The sequence below is a fragment of the Halichoerus grypus genome, chromosome 9, assembly GCF_964656455.1.
Source record: "Halichoerus grypus chromosome 9, mHalGry1.hap1.1, whole genome shotgun sequence".
In the NCBI taxonomy this organism is placed as follows: domain Eukaryota; kingdom Metazoa; phylum Chordata; class Mammalia; order Carnivora; family Phocidae; genus Halichoerus; species Halichoerus grypus.
In genome coordinates this window covers 143,806,073-143,825,094 of record NC_135720.1, presented here as the reverse complement: position 1 = coordinate 143,825,094, position 19,022 = coordinate 143,806,073, and the positions used below count along the sequence as shown (strand labels likewise).

General features: G+C 46.7%; 1 long non-coding RNA gene and 1 other non-coding gene across 2 annotated transcripts; both read right to left on the bottom strand.

The window, feature by feature from the left end:
* Positions 1-2,727: 2,727 nt before the first annotated feature.
* LOC144379013 (uncharacterized) lies at positions 2,728-3,283 on the bottom strand. The gene is made up of 2 exons (XR_013440987.1): positions 3,146-3,283; positions 2,728-3,102 (listed from the first exon to the last, which is right to left on the bottom strand). It is a non-coding gene; the product is annotated as an uncharacterized LOC144379013 (long non-coding RNA).
* Positions 3,284-12,270: 8,987 nt separating this feature from the next.
* Positions 12,271-12,352, bottom strand: TRNAS-GCU (transfer RNA serine (anticodon GCU)). The gene has a single exon. It is a non-coding gene; the product is annotated as a tRNA-Ser (tRNA).
* Between the last annotated feature and the right edge of the window lie 6,670 nt (positions 12,353-19,022).

The window sequence follows — 19,022 nt, the reverse complement described above, 5'->3', positions numbered from 1 at the left end:
TTCTCTTCTGTTGAGTTTGATAATGATATTGTAGTTCCATAGGAAAATGTCCTTATTTTTTAGATGAATACTGAAGTATTCAAGAGTGTTATGTGTAATGTCTATAATTTACCTCGAAATACTTCAGCAGAGGTAGAAAAAGCAAATATGGCAAAATGAACAATTATAAATGTAGGTGAGTACATGGTGTTCATTATATATTACACATAAACCTTTGCGAGTAACTGGGTTTCTGAATTCAGATTTTCTTAACACTAACGAATTTCAATCCACTTCAAGATATGCCCCAGATGACCGGTGCGTTGGGACGCAGCACCCCCAACGGCTTCTCCTGCGCCCATACGGACAGCCACGTGCCCAGCCCCAGAGCCAGGGTCACCACGCTGTCCAATCCTGTGGCCGTCTTGGCCTCCAGGCGGACCACGCCCAGAGGTAAATGGGGCAGCTCGCAATGGGTGAGCCCGCAATGACGTGGGCAGTGACAATCCTACCTTCACCCTCTCCCTGGCCAACGCCCCCAGCGTGCGAGCCCCCCCCACACACACACACACTACGGGGCTGTCTGCGCCCCAGCGTGCAGCCGTCTACATCACTGGGGACAAAGCCCGTCTCAAGGGTGTGCAGCACTGGGAGCTGGTGCCCATCGAGGTGTTGGAGGCGCGGCAAGTGAAGACCAGCTTCCAAATGCTGCTGAAGGCCTGTTTCCAGGCTGTCCGGCCGCAGAGTCGGGCCGCGCCTCCTTCCCCGCACTCGCTGCAGGACTGAGGGGATCCAGATCCACAAGCCGCCGCGGGTGTAGGTGGTGGTGGAGCTCCTGATCTCGGGCTCCTCCGTCCTGGTGAGCCTGGTGGACGGCTGGGACATCAGCACCCAGCTGCGGGCCCTGGCGCGGCCGTTCCCGGACCCCTTCCACCACACGCAGGGGGGCTTCCGTCCGCTGGAGAGGAGGAGCGGCTTCAGCCCCGCGGGGCGCGCACGCCGGCCCCGCAGAGCAGCGGCTCCACACCGGGGTCCCGCGGTTCCCGGACTGCGCGCTCCAGGTCCACCTGCAGTGCCCCTTGGAGTTCGAGTTCTACCCCTTCTACCTCAAGGGCCCTGGCTACTCCCGCGCATCCCGCCGCCTGCGGACCTTCCTGCTGGACTGGGACTGGGACTGGGACTGGGAGCGCCCGGAGCCGGGGCCGCTGCACCAGCACGAGGGGGAGCGCAGGGTCCGCAGGCGCGCAGGCCGGTGTGGGGTTGCGCGCACGAGCCGGGCAGGAGGACGCGCGTGTTCCACCACCACGCACCCGATGACACGGAGGTCTGGCGGCCCTACGGCCACGGGTCCAGCCTAAAGGTGTGGGGTTTCTACACCGAGGAGACGCTGGCCGGGAGGACTCCCCTATGCCTGGGAGCTGGCCCAGCCTCCCCCACGCCGAGTCCCCAGAGGAGGATGCGGGGTACTCCCCAGAGCAGGCGCCGCGTGCTGGGGCCCTGCCACGACAGCGGCCCCAGCCCCGCCTGACGCCACCCCACGCCCGCCCGGGGAGCCGCCGCGGCTGGAGACCGAGCTGGGCCGCCCCTGGGATGGGGGAGGCGGCGGCCACACAGCGCCCGGAGGCCGGCCAGACGGACGTGGCGCCCCCAGCTCCCTGCTGCTGTCTGCTGTGCCCACCCCCGCCGCCCGCTAGGTGCGCACCTGCAGGAGGCCCTCAGCCTGGCAGCGCCCGGACTCGCGGCCCCACCGCGTCGGCTTCCCGCCGCACAGCCAGCCGCCGCCGCGCGGCCCCAGACAGCCGGGAGCGAGACAGGCCCTGCGGGGCGCCCCGGCCAAGAAGGGGGCCTTCGTGCCGGCCGAGCCCGACCCCAGCCGCGCCGCGGTGACCACCGTGTGGATACGGAGTGCACGGGTGCCACCGACCTGGCGCCGCCACCATGGGCTCCCCAAGACCGCGGGCAAGGAGGCCTCTGGGACGTGGACCACGCGTCGCGTTTACAACTTCGGAGCCCGGCAGTGGGTGGACCAGATCCAGAGCGGCCTCTCCGACGCCCGAGCCCGCCCCGCTCCGGCTGCGCTGTGCCTGGTGGTTGGAGACCACTAGGGGTGGCCCCCGCTCCCATGTTTGCAGCCCCCAGCCTCGGCAGGATGGAGGCCCGCTCCCACCGTGCCGCCAGCTCTAACTTATTTTGGGGTTTTGGGTGCGCGCCGGCCGGGAGGCGGCGGGGTGTCCCCGCCGTGGGCGGGTCAATAGGCCACCTGCGCCCAGGCCTGGGGGGCGGGGGGGGGGGGGGTTAGTGCAGGCCCACCGCGCAGGCCAGCGGTTCCCAGAGCTAGAGTCTCTAAAAACAGAATAACAGAGATTTGCCCCAGATGAAGACGAAGATTTACCAGTTTTAAGAGTTTTCAGAATTTTATGGATTTTTGAAACTGAATAAGGGATCGTGGATATGTACTAGTCTTTCTCTCTCTTTCTCTCTCTGTCTCACTCTTTATATATTTAAACATTTTCAAAACAAAAAATTTTAATTAAAAATCTTCATCTTACTCCTACCCCCAAGCCACCTAATTTCATTCCCTAGAAACAGTCAAAACCTTCGATTTCTTATGTAGACTTTCAGAGATATTTTACGCATGAAGAAGCATGTATTTATACATACCTTCTCCCCATTATTGTCACGAATAGTAGAAAATGACGCCTACAGTTCCCTATTCTGTTTGTTTAATTTAACAATAAATCTTGGAGATTTTCTCAGAGCTGGACACACGGATCTCCCTTTTGATTTTTGACAGTTGCAAAATATTCCATTACACAGATTTATTTACCTAGTCTTCTACTGATGAGCAATTAAGCTATTTCCAAATATTTTCTATTTATAAACAATGATGAACTAAATAGTATCCTACATCTTACACGTTAGTAAATCTCTAGGATAAATTCCTAAAAGTAGAATTGCTGAGCCAAAGAGTATATGCATTTATGAAATTAATATACACTACTAAATTGCTCTCCAAAGTAGTTATAAAATACACTTGAAACTAATATAACTATGTTAACTACACCAGAATTAAAATTTTTTAAATTTTAATAAATAATAAGAAGTAGTTATACAAATCTACAACTAAAATTTTAATAAATAATAAGAAGTAGTTATACAAATCTACAACTACAATGCCTGGGTGGCTCAGTCAGTTGAGTGCCTACCTCTTGGTTTCAGCTCAGGTCATGATCTCAAGGTCATGAGATCAAGCCCCGAGGTGGAGCCTTGAGTCTGGCTCCCGAGATTGGGGAGTCCGCTTGAGATTCTCTCCCTCTGCCCCTCCCGCCCCCCCTCGCATTCTCTCTCTCAAATAAATAAATACTTTAAGATTTTTTTTCAACTCTCTAACAATATCTAAAAGCGATGCCACCCCAAATCTTCACCAAATTTTTTGATTTTTGCCAACCTGATAGGCAAAAAATGGTATATCATTAATGTTAGTATTAATTAGTACTAATTAGTGTTTCTTTAAATATGAAAAAAGATTAATAAATTAATATTTATGTACAATTCCTTTCTGTTCACATCCTTTCCCTTTTTTCCTGTTTGTGATGGTCTTTCTCTTGACTTGTATAATCACAATCATCATATGTTAGGGAAATTAGTCCTTTGTGATAATTTGGAATTTTTTCATTTGACTTTCTTTATGGTGGCTTTAGTTAGGTATACAGAAATTTTTAATTTTTTAGTTAAATTTACTAATCTTGTATGCTTTCTGTGACAAGAAGGCCTCCCTTGTGCCAAAACTGTAAGGGAAAATTCTCATGTAGTTTCTTCTAGTACTTTTATGGTTTTATTTTTTTCCTAAAATTTTGAACCACCTGGAACTGATACAGTTGTAAGATGTGAGGTGTAGATTACACTTTTTTTTTTTTTCAGTTATTTACCCAGATGTCCCAGGACCTTTTCTTTTCTTTTCTTTTAAAGTTTTTATTTATTTATTTGACAGAGAGCACAGGCAGGGGGAGCAGGAGAGGGAGAAGCAGGCTCCCCCCTGAGCAGGGAGCCCCAATGCAGGGCTTGATCCCAGGACTCGATCCCAGGACTCAATCCCAGGACCCTGAGATCATGACCTGAGCCCAAGGCAGATGCTTAACAAACTGAGCCAACCAGGCGCCCCATAGTACCATTTCTTGAATGAGCCATCGTTTCTCCACTAACTTGAAATGCCATATTAATCAAATGCTTAAATATTTGGGCCTACTTCTGGATTTTTCTATCCTGTTTATACCACAATGTTTTATTCATTGTAGCTTGTAATATGTTTTAAAATCCCAAAGGCCTATGTTTTCCTTGTTATTCTTTTCTGAATTTTCTTGGCTACTAATGCTTGTTTACTTTTCACATAAACTTGAGAAGAAATTTATTGAGTTTGAAAACAAAATTCTATGTTAATTTTTATTAGTATTATATGAAATACCTAGACTAACATGTAGAGAAAATTGATATTCCTCTTTCTCCATCTCTTGGGTCAGTCAACAATATTTAAAATTTTCTTATCATTGATCTTGTAATTCTTAAATTTATATCTCAATGTTTTATGTTTTGCTGCTACTGTAAATGGGTGTCTTTTCTTCCATTGTGTGTGTGTAGACAATTGATTTTTCTTGTTTATTTTTATAAATATATTTAATTTTATAAGCATATCCTGGGATACCATCATAAATCTAATATGATGATAATTTTAACTACCTTCCAATTTACTTATTTCTCTTGTTAAATGCATTGTTTAGGGGCACCTGGCTGGCTCATTCCATAGAGCATGTGACTCTTGATCTTGGGGTTGTACTTTCAAGCCCCACATTGGGTGGAGAGATTACTTTAAAAAAAATGCATTATCTAGTTTCTCCAGAACAATATAAAATAATGGTAGTGAGAATGGACATTTTTCTAACATATTTTTAACTTTAAAGGAAAGGCATCTAATATTTATCTGAAAAGCAGAATGATTGTTGATGTAAGTTAGGTATGTTTCAGCATGTTAAGGAACCATCTATTCTTTTTTATTAAAATTTTAATATCAAAAATGTATATTAATATAATAAGATGGCTTTTCCACATCTATTTAAATGACTATATGCTGTTTTTCCTTAGATATGTTAATATGGTGAATTATATTTAAAGATTTCTTAATATATTTTTAAAATATTTTATTTATTTATTTGGGATAGAGAGAGAGCATGAGCAGGGGGAGCAGCAGAGGGAGAGGGAGAAGGAGGCTCCCCACTGAGCAGGGAGCCCGATGTGGGGCTCGATGTGGGGCTCAATCCCAGGACCCTGAGATCATGACAGGAGCCAAAGGCAGACGCTTAACCAACTGAAACACCCAGGTGCCCCTAAAGATTTAATATTAAACAATTTTAAGCTCATCACCATTTTGCCATAGTTAATTATTTACTCCTTTAATGTGCTTCTGGAAACTGTTTACTCCTATTTAGGATTAAGTATAAATGAGAATCAGATGGCTTTCTCATTGGTAATCAATTTTGAGCTTCCAGATTAATATTTGTATTGTTTCCCCCCAGAATCAACTATTCCCTTCTTTTTCTATGTTCTGGAACAGTTTTAAATGCATTGGAATTATTTGTTCTGTAAATGGTTGGTTAAAATTCACCCTTGAAACTGTTTTGTCTGGTATTTGAAGGGGGGGTAGTTGACAACTTTTATGCCTTCCGTTGTAAATGGTTTGTTTGGATTTTCTGTTCTCTAAGTAAACTCTAGGCCCAGCGGAAGGCTTGAACTCACAACCCTGAGATCAAGAGCCACAGGCTCTACGGACTGAGCCTGCCAGGTGCACCCGGACTTTCTATTTCTTCTAAGGTTATTGTGGGATGCTATACTTTCTAGACATACATTGCAACAATGTTCTCAAATTATTTTTGCGCAGCGTTGAATAAAGTGTCCTCTTTAATTTCACCTATATCTGCGGTTGCACACATTCCTGCCGCCACCGCTGTGACCGGCGACCGCGAGCGTGGTGGGCAGTCACCCCTGAGGGTAGCAGAGCCCAGAGTCCAGGCTGAGCGCAGGGCGACGCGTCTCCCCTCGAACTCACCGCCTGCGCGCCCTGGCAGCCTGGGCGGCCAAAGGTCAGCGGAGCTCGAGGTGCAGGAAGGTGAAGAACCCTAGGAACTGGGCTTGGGGCGGAAAACGAGAGTGTGAGAGAGCGCCAGGCGGGGCCCGGCCCCCTGCGGCTCGACAGAGCGCAACGCCTACCAGGTGGGGAGGGGGGGTCTTTACTAAGTAGATCTTCTTGCCCACTCTGCTTCTTCCTGGTTTGGACTCACGGATTCCTAATTTCGACCTTTCTGATTCAGAACATCTTCAGCCTGGAAGGACCTGGGAACTCATCCAGCAAAGACTGGCAGCCAGTACCCGAGTTGCTCTTTGCTCTGAGGTCCCAGCCCCCCACTTTAGTGTCCTGCCTTGAGGTTCCTGAATGGTCGCCGGAGGGAGAATCCCCGAAATCATGAATTCTGAGTCTTTCTTCACATCCTTAAAGGGGTGACCCCAAACGGTTGAAAATCCCTGGGTCTGCAGTGGGAAGGGTCTCCCCATTCCTTTGCCCAGCCACTACTAACATGTCCTCCCCATCCACCACCTACCCCCTCTCCCCCCGTGCCACTTAGCGCCCCCTTCGCACTTCCCCCAGTCAAAAGGACAAGTCCTTTGCAGTCAGGGATTATACCTCTTCATTCTTTGTTAAAAAAAAAAAAAAAAGATATTATTTATTTATTTGACAGAGAGAGAGAGAGAGCAGAGCACAAGCAGGGGGAGCAGCGGAGGGAGAGGGAGAAGCAGGCTCCCCGCTGAGCAGGGAGCCCCATGCAGGGCTCCATTCCAGGGTCCTGGGATCATGAGATCATGACCTGAGCCAAAGGCAGATGCTGAACCGACTGAGCCACCCAGGTGCCCCCCCCTTTTAATTCTTTCATCGCTTTCCACTCAGCTCGGTGTGGTGGGTGGTCAGCACAAACAGGAATTGAGTCCTGAGTCCTATGTGAATGACCACTTTTTATACAGATGGAATTTTTTTTAAATGTTAAAGCTTACATGCCCTCCACCAGCCACCCCCTTCAAACATTGCAACAGCAAATTCAGTAATAATTGAAAAGTCCTTGCACTCCCAAGTCAATTCTTTAAAAAAAAAATCCATGCCAACAGTTTGGGGTGTATTCCTCCAAGCTATTTATAAATGAATATATAATTTATGTGTCCTTATAGAATTATATTTACAAAAATGGAAACTGCTATACATTAGTGTTCTGTGGTACTTTTTAGATCAGTTACTACTTACTTCATTCTTTTTGATGGTTATGTGGTAGTGTGATTGAGTGATGCACCAAATTTGTTAAATCAACCATCTACTAACCCTCTATTTCAAACACCACTATCTTGAGCATTCTTTGACAATTCTTGATGAGCATATGTAAGTACTTCTATAGGATAGGGTTTTAGAAGTGGAATTCTGAGTGATGATCTATTAAGATATAATTTGCATACAGTAAAATTTACCTTTTTATGTGCCCAGTTGGGTGAGTTTGGACAAGCATGCATCATCCTATAAAGACCACTAGCTACAACCAAGACACACAGCTCCAGTACCCCAGGATGCCCCTTGCTCCCCTTTTTTTTAAGTAGGCTCTGAGCTCAGCATGGGGCTCTAACTCACCACCCTGAGATCAGGACTTTAACCAGATCAAGAGTAAGACACTTAACCAATTGAGCCACCCAGGCACCCCACTCCTTGCTCCTTTATAATCAATCTTTCCTCCACCCCCAGCTCTGACAATCATTAATCTGATTTTTCACTCATACCTTTTGCCTTTTCTGGGATGGAATCATTCAGCATAAGCATTTGAGTCTGGTTTCTAGTTTCTTTCACTTAGCATACTACTTTTGAGATTAATTAGTGTTGTAGCGTGTATTAGCGGTTTGTCCTTTGCATTGCTGAGTTAAAATTCCATTGCATGGATGTACCACAGTTTGCTTATCCATCTACCGGATGATGGACATTCAGGTTGTTTCCAGGTTTGGGTGATTATGAATAAAGCTGCTATACGCATTCACTTACAGATGGATATATGTTTTCATTTCTCTTGAGTAAATGCCTAGGAGGAAGATTGTTGGGTTGTCAATGAAGTTGTGTTTAACTTCATAAGAAACTGCCAAACTGATTTTTCCAAGTGACTGTACCATTTTGTACTCCCACTACAAGATATGAGAGTTCCATTTGCCCCATCCTCATTGACATTTAGTATTGTTACTTAAAAGAAAAATTTTAGGGGCACCTGGGTGGCTCAGTTGGTTAAGTGTCTGCCTTCGGCTCAGGTCAAGATCACAGGGTCTTTGAATCTAGTCCCCCACTGGGCTCCAAGGAGCCTGCTTCTCCCTCTGCCTGCCACTCCCTCTCCTTTCTCTCTCTCTCACAAATAAATAAAATCTTTAAAAATAATTTTTTTATCCATTATAGTAAGAGTGTAGTGGTATTTCATTGTGGTTTTAATTGAATTTCCTTCATAACTATGATATTGAGATATTTTCAGGTGCTTATTTGCCATCTATATATTTTCTTTGCTGAGGTCTAAATTAAAATCATTCCCCCATTTTAATGGAATATGGGATTTTTTTCCTATTGTGAATTGTATGAGTTCTTTACTTTGGATACGAGCCTTTTTTTTTTTTTTTTTTTATCAGATATGTGCTTTGCAAATATTTTCTCCCAGTCTGAGGCTTGTCCTTTCATTTGTATTAACAGTGCCTTTCAAAGAACAGAAGTTTTTGATTTTGAAAAATCCAAGTTATCTATTTTTCTTTTATAGTTTGTTTTCTGTGTTTTATTCTAAAAATATTTACCAAACTCACATCCACAAAGATTTTCTCTTATGCTTTCTTTTAGAAATTTCAAAGTTTTAGGTTTTAGTTTTAGGTTTTATGTCTATGAGCCCTTGTGAGTTAAGTTTTGTATATGGTGTGAAGTAAGAATGGAGATTCATCCTCCCCCCTCCCCCCCCCCCCCCCCCCCCCCGGCTGGCTGTCCAAATGCTGCATAACTGTTGAAAAGACTCTCCTTCTCCGTCTAGAGAATTCCCTGAACCACCTTGGCATCTTTGATGAACATCAGCTGACCATACATGTGTGACTCTACTTTTGAAGTCTGGTACCTATTTTTTAAATGGCGATAACGCGCCAGTTTGCCGCCACCTCCCCCCCCCCCAAGGCCATTCTCCCACCAGACGTGCGTGACAGCGACTTCACGGCCGGACCCCAGGTCACTCGCTCCGTTGCCTCTTCTTCAGCAGGAACAACCTGGGCACCCGCGCTCCGGCTTCCCCTGCCTTGGCCCAAGCCGGCTCTCCGGAGGGTCCCGCGCTGCCGCCGCCGCCCCGCCGAGTCGCGAACCGCAGGAGAAGCGCAGGTGCATCCGTCCCAAGCACCCCGGGGACGACGGGAGAGGATCGCACGGCCGTCGCGCTGGGCAGGGTGGGCGCTGCGGACGTCGGGTCTGGCCTCTGGGTCCGGTCGCCCTCACTCAGCCTCAGGGAGCGACCGTGTCTGAGCCCCGCGGAAGCCCAGAGTCCCGGGGGCCCTCGGGGGCCTCCCCGCCGCCCGCCAGCGCGCGGGGCCCCCGGCGAGCCTGCCGGATGAGTGCGAACACCGGGTCGCTCCTCTGAAACGGGAGCTCCCGGGACCCCACCGCGCACCTGCGGCCCGCCCCGCCCCGCGGCCCTGTGATGACCGCGCCCCGTCCCCAGAGAAGCCTCGATTCTCCTGGTCCCGCCTGGAAACAGCCAGCGCCCGGACCCCCTCGTCCCCCAGCGTCCTCGGAGTCCTTCCCGGGGACTCAGTCCTCCACGAGGCCACGTCTCCCCCCTTGCGAGCCGCACCTGCATTACTCGGGGGTCTCCCGTCGCTGCATCGGTTCCATACACGGATTTCGTCCTTCCACGGGTTTGTTCCTGGTGGGTGGGCTGATGTCCTTCACACCACCTGAGCTTGCCCTGAGGGTCCCAGCTCTGGACGTGGACGGAGGAGGGTTGGAGACACTGAGCCAGGGAAGGCCGGGAAGGCTCCAGACACTCAACATGTGGATGTTGGAAAGATGGGAGAAACGCGGCTAAACGCGGGTACTGGAGAGAAGAGAAACCAGGTCAGCCATGTTTCGAAACAGAACAGAAGTAGTAGTTTCACACTGTAGTATAAATTAGCATTACCTGGAGCTTGTTAAAGCACATATTGTTGCGCCCGGCCCTACAGTTTGTATTTCTAGCAAGTTTCCTGGTGATGATGATGCTATTTTGGGGGGAAAAACACACTTTTGAGAACTAGGGAAGTAGAGTGCCCTCATGAGTTGCATAAGATGTAAAGCTTTGAATCCAATGGTCCATCCAGACCTCTAACTTAGACGTTTCAAAATTTCATTCTAATAAAGCAATCAAACGAGTTTTAACCTCAAGGCAAACACAGGTTCCACCACACCAATCCCAGAAATCTATTAAATCTTAAATATTTAATCAGTCCAATTTATAAACTGCCAGTGGTTACTCAGAAACTCTGTGATAAACCAAGACTACCAAGCTTATAACATTATTTGGGATTCCTAATCATTTCCTCCTTGTGCCTCCATTTAGATGATGTGACAACGTTAGGTCAAATAATACTCCCCCTTAGAGGGTCGCACAAGCAGGTGTGGTCTGGTCTTTCCACTTTGCTGGTGGGGACTGTAAATCAACACAACCCCCATGGAGGAAATGTGGCAATATCTCACAAATGAATACAACCTAGAACACAGCACACCGCTGCTAGATATTTATATGACAGATGCGATACACATGCAAAATGGTGTATATATTCAACTGTAGATATGTTTACTTCTTTTTATAAGTACCATCTACATATTGTCTTGCACTATGTTCTTTTTCATTTAATGATGTATCTGGAGAGCTAAATATTATATACACATTGTTTCTGGAAGGATACTTGAGGGCTAATAGTGTCCTCCTGGTGGGGGGGTAACTGGTGACAAAACTTGCTGTGTAGCTTTTTATATTTTTTGAATCATGTGACTGTAGAACTTATCAAAAATAGAAATAATAGGAGCACCCAGGTGGCTCAGTTGGTAGAGCATGCAGCTCTTGATCTTGACGTTGTGAGTTCAAGCCCTGCATTGGGTATAGAGCTTCCTTAAATTAATCAACTTAATTTAAAAAATAAAAATAAATAAAAAGCATGTGTCTTGGAAAAAATGGAAATAATAAAATGAATCTGTTATTTTTTCCCCCCAAATGTCTGCCAAGATGGAAGTTACAAGTAGAAACTACAAAATACTAATATTTTTCTTTGCTTTCCTCAGGAAGAAATCTTTAGCCCTAACTGGCAATGTCACTTTTAGTTTTGTCATACCTCTAAGAATCCATTCTCCTCCTTGTCCAAGACAAGAATCCTTAGGAAATAAAGGTTGCTTTTAAAGTTAGAATAAAAGATAATAGGGGCGCCTGGGTGGCTCAGTCGTTGAGCCTCTGCCTTCAGCTCAGGTCATGATCCCAGGGTCCTGGGATCGAGCCCCGCATCGGGCTCCCTGCTCAGCGGGAAGCCTGCTTCTCCCTCTCCCACTCCCCCTGCTTGTGTTCCCTCTGTCTCTGTGTCTCTGTCAAATAAATAAAATCTTAAAAAAAAAAAAGAATAAAAAATAATAGACGAAATTGCAGTAGAGGTAACATTAGCCTGAAAATGCCTTAAATAACCTGTGAGGTTTAATACAGTTTTTTTTTTTTAAGATTTTATTGATTTATTCGACAGAGAGAGAGAGAGAGAGAGGGAACACAAGCAGGGGGAGTGGGAGAGGGAGAAGCAGGCCTCCCGCCGAGCAGGGAGCCCGATGCGGGGCTCGATCCCAGGACCCTGGGAGCATGACCTGACGCTTAACGACTGAGCCACCCAGGCGCCCCTAATATAGACAATTTTGTGTACATTACTCTGTAGACAATCTTATCAGTTCCTCTTTGTTAGGCAATATTTTTCTATGGTCCTCAATTTTTCAGTTGTTTCCTCAGTGGGGAATCCGTGCAAAGCCAAACTTACAAGGGAATGAAAAGTTGATGTGGGAATGAAACAGGAAGGAAATAAATCAGTTAACGAAGGAAGTCGCAGCACAGGAAGTGCTCCTGAAGGAGCAGAGAACAGGGAGGATTCGAGGGAATCGCCCAACCGGGCGGAGTGAGGCATTAACTCGCCGAGCAAAAGAGCCGCCGACGAGGGTGGGATTCGAACCCACGCGTGCAGAGCACAATGGATTAGCAGTCCATCGCCTTAACCACTCGGCCACCTCGTCGCCCGGGAGCCGGGCTCGTCCGGCTCCTCCCTCCCCGTGTCCTTCACCAGGTGTGCGGCTGTTCGTCCCTTCGCCCTCGCCGCGGCGGACTCGTCACCACCGCGGTCCGAGTCAGGTGTCAAAGTACCCCAGAACGACCGCACGGGGGTGGTGGGCGCGTCCCCCCGCAGACACCTGCTGCTCCCCGGCCGCGCGCCCCCACGCGCGCACCCCGCCTTCCCGGGACGGATTCCGCGCCTCCCGGGCGGAACTCGCCGCGCGTTCCTGTTTTCCGATCGCACTGGCTCTGCGATTCCCTTTTCAGGTGGCGGGTCCGCACTCCAGGCCTCGGCAGTGGCCTACCGTCTTGCAAAAGACCTATTAAAATTTAAAATTAAAATTTCCAAAGTCCATACCCTTCCTTAACCCAGCAGTCAGACCACGAGTAGGAGATTATGCTAGAGAAGTACCAACACTAGGTGAAAAATACATACTTACACACACACAGGTTACATACAGTACAGCGGGGCACTCCTGCTGAGAGTTAAATATTAGAAACTACCCAATGCCCACCAAATGGGATAGATCACTTTTCTTTTTAAAGCAGGCAGAACGGAGCCCAGCGCAGAGCTTGAACCCTGAGATCAAAATCTGAGCAGAGATCAAGAGTCCCATGCTCAACCGACTGAGCCACCCATGTGCCCCCAAATAATTTATGATTAAACATCACATTGGAGGAGTATGTGATCATTAATAAAAACACTACAGGCGCGCCTGGGTGGCTCAGTTGGTTGAGCGGCTGCCTTCAGTTCAGGTCATGATCCCAGCGTCCTGGGATCTAGGCCCCCATGGGGCTCCTTGCTCCGCTGGGAGTCTGCTTCTCCCTCATCCTCTCCCTCTGCTGCTCCCCCTGCTTGTGCTCTCTCTCTGACAAATAAAATCTTTTAAAAAAAGTAAGAACAATACATATCTACAGGTAGTAACTGACAAATATTTTTCCACTTATTTTTTAAAGGCAAATTACAGAACAGGATGTATAGTATTTTTGTGTTGTTTTAGTGTTATGTTTTAGTTTTAGGTGATAGACTGAGTTTAGATAATTATCATGTTTTTTAAGATTTTATTTTTTTTGAAAGTAATATCTACATCCAAGGGGGGAGGCTTGAACTTACAACCCTGAGATCAAGAGTCGCATGCTCCACCCACTGAGCCAGCCAGGCACCCCTGAGTTTAGATATTTATTATCACTGAAGGTCATCTAGCTACAGTCTCAATTTTATCAAGGTCCCCAACTTAGACATTCCATGTTATCTTCACAGAAGTATTATGTATGTCTATGTAACTATTATGCATACAACCATTGTGCATCTCTTTTTTATGAGTTAGCTGAAGAGTTTTTAATATATTCCAATATTTTCACATTTTATTTGGCATTTCTTTATTTTTTATGTACTGGGCATGAACCTTTTGCAACTTCTGGAAAGTCTGATTGATATAAACAGAAAAAGCATTCTGAAGGATGTATATCAATTGTTAACAGCTGGGATCTGAGGTTTGTACTTTCTATATGAAATCTTTTTCAAGATTTTAATTTACCATGAGTACGTGTGACTTAGTAATTTCATTTTAAAAATTAAAGATAAATTTAAACAAAGTATTTAAAGGCAGAAGAGGGACACCTGGGTGGCTTAGTTGGTTAAGCGTCTGCCTTAGGCTCAGGTCATGATCCCAACCAGGGCCCTGGGATGGAGCCTCGCATCAGGCTCCCTGCTCATCAGGGAGTCTGCTTCTCCCTCACCTTCTGCCCCTCCCCCCTGCTCCTGCTCTCTCTCAATTAAATTAAATAAATATAATCTTAAAAAAAATTATCTTGCTGAGCATGTAAGCAAATCTCTGCCCTACCAACTTTGGGCAATGGAATTGTTCACCTGATCCTTTATTTTAAGACCATTCTAAGAAAAATTATCACACTGATCAAAATAAAAAAAGATAAAGCAAGGAAATCTGAAGAAGCCATTTTTTCCCTACTAGACATCCTCAATAAATAAGTAGTGCTTATATTTAAAATTCCCATCTCTCTTCTCTTACATATTGGAATATTTATGGATAAAATGATATGATGCCTGGATTTTTTTTACAGGAGGAAAAATATTATATAGAGAGAGGGAGGGAGAGAGGGAGAGGTTAGAAAAATATTGCTAAATCTTGCAGTTGGGAGACAGACATATGAGGCTTTATTATTTACCTTTTTTGTGTGTGTTTAAAAATTTCTATAATACAAGTAGCAGATGTTTGGCTGGCTCAGTCAGTAGAGCATAGGACTCTTGATCTCAGGGTCATGGGTTCGAGCCCCACATTGGGGGTAGAGTTTACTTAATAAAAATATTTTTTAATATCCACAATAAAAAGTTATAATATGTTTGACTTTGCTTCATTGCATGAATATGCCAGATGTTACGGTCCCAGCACAAGCGGAATTAATAAAATGGTCATGGAAAGTGTAAGTAGATGCACAGAGATATATAACTTTGCTGACAAGAAAAGCTGAGGGAGGGGTTTAACACCCTTTTTGTCGAAATTCCTTACGGACAACCTAAAGGCGTGTGGATGAAAGCAGTAAGTTGGACAAGCCCGCGGGGCGCCCCAGGTGCCCAAGTGCCCGGGCGGTGCTCACCCGGCCGCGGGCCCCCCGCCTCTGCCCCGAGACCAGCAAGGGGCCCCCGGCTGCGAGCCTCAGCTTGCCCCTTATTCCCGGGAAAGCGCAGAAGGTCTGGGGTCGAGGCCACTGCACCTGACCGGCTCCCCGACGCTGGCGGGGGGGGGGGGGGAGAGGGGGGCGGGGGCCGCTCCGCAGGCTTCCGAAATTCCCGGGGCCCGCCTTCTGAAGCCCCCACAGCTGGGTGGTGACGGGGGAAGCCCCCACGGCGCCCCCTCCCGCCCTGACCCCGGGGACCCCAGGGTCACCTCTGCAGGGGGCGCGCCGGGTCTCAGCAGCCCAGCTCCCGACCTCCGCGCACAGCGCGGGACGCTAACGTTCACACAACAGATCGAAAGACGCATTCGCGTCTGGGTGGCAGACGCCACCGTGTGACCCCACCTGCCACCTGCGGGGCGCGCAGGGCCCCAGCCGGACTCCGGGGGCTTCCGAAGGCCCTCCCCGGCCGGCCGGCGGAGGTCGCTGCCCGGAGCCCGAACCCTTCCCGCCTGGGGCGAGCGTCTCCCGGGCCAGCACGAAGGCCCGGGGCTGCCGGGGGTCCGACGACCCGCTGAACGGGAGAAGATACGACCAACCACGTCTGGTCGGGGCGTACTGCACCTCACTGCGCTTGCCTGCTCCCCCGCGCACGTGGCAGCTCCGGATCAAGCGGGTCTCCTGGCGCCACTTGCCACATTCGCTCACTTTGTTTTTCGACCTTTTCATTTCAACCTCTTTCAGTATTATTTTGTTTTTTAAAGACTTTATTTACCTGAGAGGAAGAGAGAGAGCGACAGAGGTAGCCAGAGAGCCCCAGGCGGGGCTCGATCCCAGGACCCCGGGATCAGGACCCGAGCCGAAGGCAGACGCTTAACGACTGAGCCACCCCGGCGCCCCTGCACTTTTTTATCATATTCCTTTACGTGGTTGGCACAGTGTTGGCACTTAACCGAGGCCTGAGAAAAGAATGAGTGCATTTTGTTCTGGATCTCTTCCAGTTCTAAAACTGCATTATTCTAGAGCTTATGTCTAGCAAGGTGAACTGTCGCTAGAAGAATTTCAGTACCTAAGAAGTAAGTGGCGCATGAGTTCATCTTAGAGACCCGAGTCTGGAAAGAAGCTTGATAATCATCCAGTAGAAAATGGAGATGCTACAATAAAATACTTCAGCACAAATTGGCCTCTGGTGGGGAGAGATCCAATGAGAGAATTCCTTAAATGGGAACAGTTTTACCTGTTCCGGTGTAGCTGTCAATTCAGTGCAGAACATAAAGAAGACTAAGGCTGTCTCAGAGGACACCCCAACCTTCACTGTGCTGAGATACGAACAGCATATACGTCACTTACTCTCCACAATTCTCCAGTCAAAATCAATACCTCATATTCACTCTCTGGGTTTGTTTTGGTATAAGTATTGTTTTTATTTCAACCTTTACTTAGAAAAAATTGTAGGAACAATGGAATGAGCACTATATTCGTTTTCCCTAGAGTCACCTATTATTAATGCTTGCCGCTTGTTTTCTCCTTCACATATACTTTACTGCTATTACCTGCTAACCCACTAAACCCCTCGAAAATGTGTCGCAAGGGCGCCTGGGTGGCTGTTGGTTAAGCGTCTGCCTTTGGTCAGGTCATGATCCCGGGGTCCTGGGACCAAGACCCTCAACGGGCTCCCTGCTCAGCGGGGAGTCTGCTTCTCCCTCTCCCTCTCTCCCCAGCTCCTGCTGTCTCTCTCTCAAATAAATAAAATCTAAAAAAAAAAAAAAAAAAAGTGCTGCAGTACAAAGAACCTTCACCCCGAAACACTTCAGCAAGTACCTTCTGAGAGAAGAGACCTTCTGTCTTGTGACCACAAAACGATGATTGACTCAGGAAACTGAACACTGATGCAATGCTGTTATTGAACATATAGTCTGTGCTTACCTTAAACCAATTGTCCCAATGATATTCTTTACATAAATTTTATTCCAATCTAGAATCCAACCTTAGCTTACACACTGACTTTAGTTATTATATTTCTTTAATCTCCTTTAATCTAAAACAATTCCTCAATGCTTCTCTTTTATAACGTAGATACTTTTGAAGAACCCAGGCCAGCCCTCTACCCCAAATTTGGGTTTGTCTAATGTTTCCTTATGATTAGATTCGGGTTACACATTTCCGCCAGAAATACCACAGAAGTCATGATGTGTCCTCAGTGAAGCAATCATATCAGAAGTCATGTATCAGTTCATCCTGTTTCTAGTTGTTGTTTGACTACCTGGTTAAAGTGTTGTTTGCCAGATTTCTCCCCAGCAAAGGTATTGTTTCGCCTGGATTATGTTTCTGAATTTAGGCAGACAGCTCCTTAGGCAGCGCGGTCAGAACCACTTAAGGCAGCAGCTGCCGATCCGCTCCTGTGTATCTCTGGCCTCAGCCACTGGTAGTTAACTCAGCGCTGCACAGGGCCCAGGAACCTCTTCCCCTTCCTTCTTTCAGTATTTACGGAGCAACTAATACTTGTCAGGTACTGTTTAAAGTGCTGAGATATACTGAGAATAAAACAAGAGTCCTGCTTTCCGCCATTCTTAGCTCAAAATGTTCTGGAGGGCTCCCCCTGCTGGGTCTCATTAGACATAGGACTTAACAGGTAACAACTAACACAGACTTTGGTAAGAAGACAACTCTGTTTAATCCCCCATATCTGTTTAGAATGTTTGTATTATTGTCTAGGGTTGTTCTCAAATTAAGGTTAACAAAAGCTGATGTATTTCTTGGAGAGAAATGTATATAATATATGTGGGTTGAAAGCCAGTTCAAAGTAACAGCTTCTATCAAGGACAATGATGCTATATAGAGAGATACATCCAAAAACATTATAAACAAATCAAGACAGACTTCTGAAAACATATTCAAGTAACCCACAAGAAGGCAAGGAAGAGAAACCACAGAAATGCAATACAGGGAATAAGGAAAAAAATAGCAAACTTAAGCCTTAAAATACCAATAATTACATTAAATGGAAATCATTTCCATCCGCCAATTAAAATACAAAGATCGGGGGTTTGAATTTAAAAACATCACCCAAGCATATGCTGTTTATAAGGAGCTCACCTCAAATTTAATGATATAAGTAAACTGAAAGTAAAAGGATGGAAAAAGATACATCATGCAAACATCAAAGAAAAGGAGAAGCAAGGATTATTCCTTTGCGGGCTGTCTAGATTTCAGAAGGTGTTGAAGAAAATGTTAATTATGCACATTACACTTCAAAACATGTCACATCTATAGCTGTTACGTTGTGGGTAGCACAAAAAAATGAGAAAATACTCTTCCAGTATTTGAAAAGTATCATGAACTTCATATCATGTCCCTCACAACATAGGTAGTGCTGAAGCTGAAAGAGGTTTCATTTGTGTGAGTATAATTTGTAGGAGGGTGAAAATGCTGGAATGAAAGGTTTGGTTTTCCCTCTTCCCTTTTGTCCTTCTCAGTTGTGAGCTCAAGGAGTATTTTCACAAGGAGAAAAGTATGCCCTGGGCTTTCGCCATAAAGGCCCCACTAGATTTTGAGTTCTGGAGGCCAATGCCCTTCTGCTCTCCCTATCAGTAAGACTTTAACACATCCTTTATTCACCAGGAAATGCTAATTCTGGGGGTGGGGATCAGGAAGGGTCTGCAGACCACTCACTTTTGGTCAAAGGCTTGGTTAGGTAGGGAGAGAAACAGACAACTCAGCTCACACATCCCAAACTTGGATTTTCTAGTGTCCTTGACTGGTACTCAGAGTAGTAATTTCTTTCTTTTCTTTTTTTTTTTTAAAGATTTTATTTATTTATTTGACACACAGAAAGAGAGCACAAGTAGGCAGAGAGGCAGTCAGAGGGAGAGGGAGAAGCAGGCTCTCTACTGTGCAGGGAGCTGGACGTGGGGCTTGATCCCAGGACCCTGGGATCATGACCCGAGCTGAAGGCAGACACTTAACCGACTGAGCCACCCAGGCGCCCCCCAGAGTAGT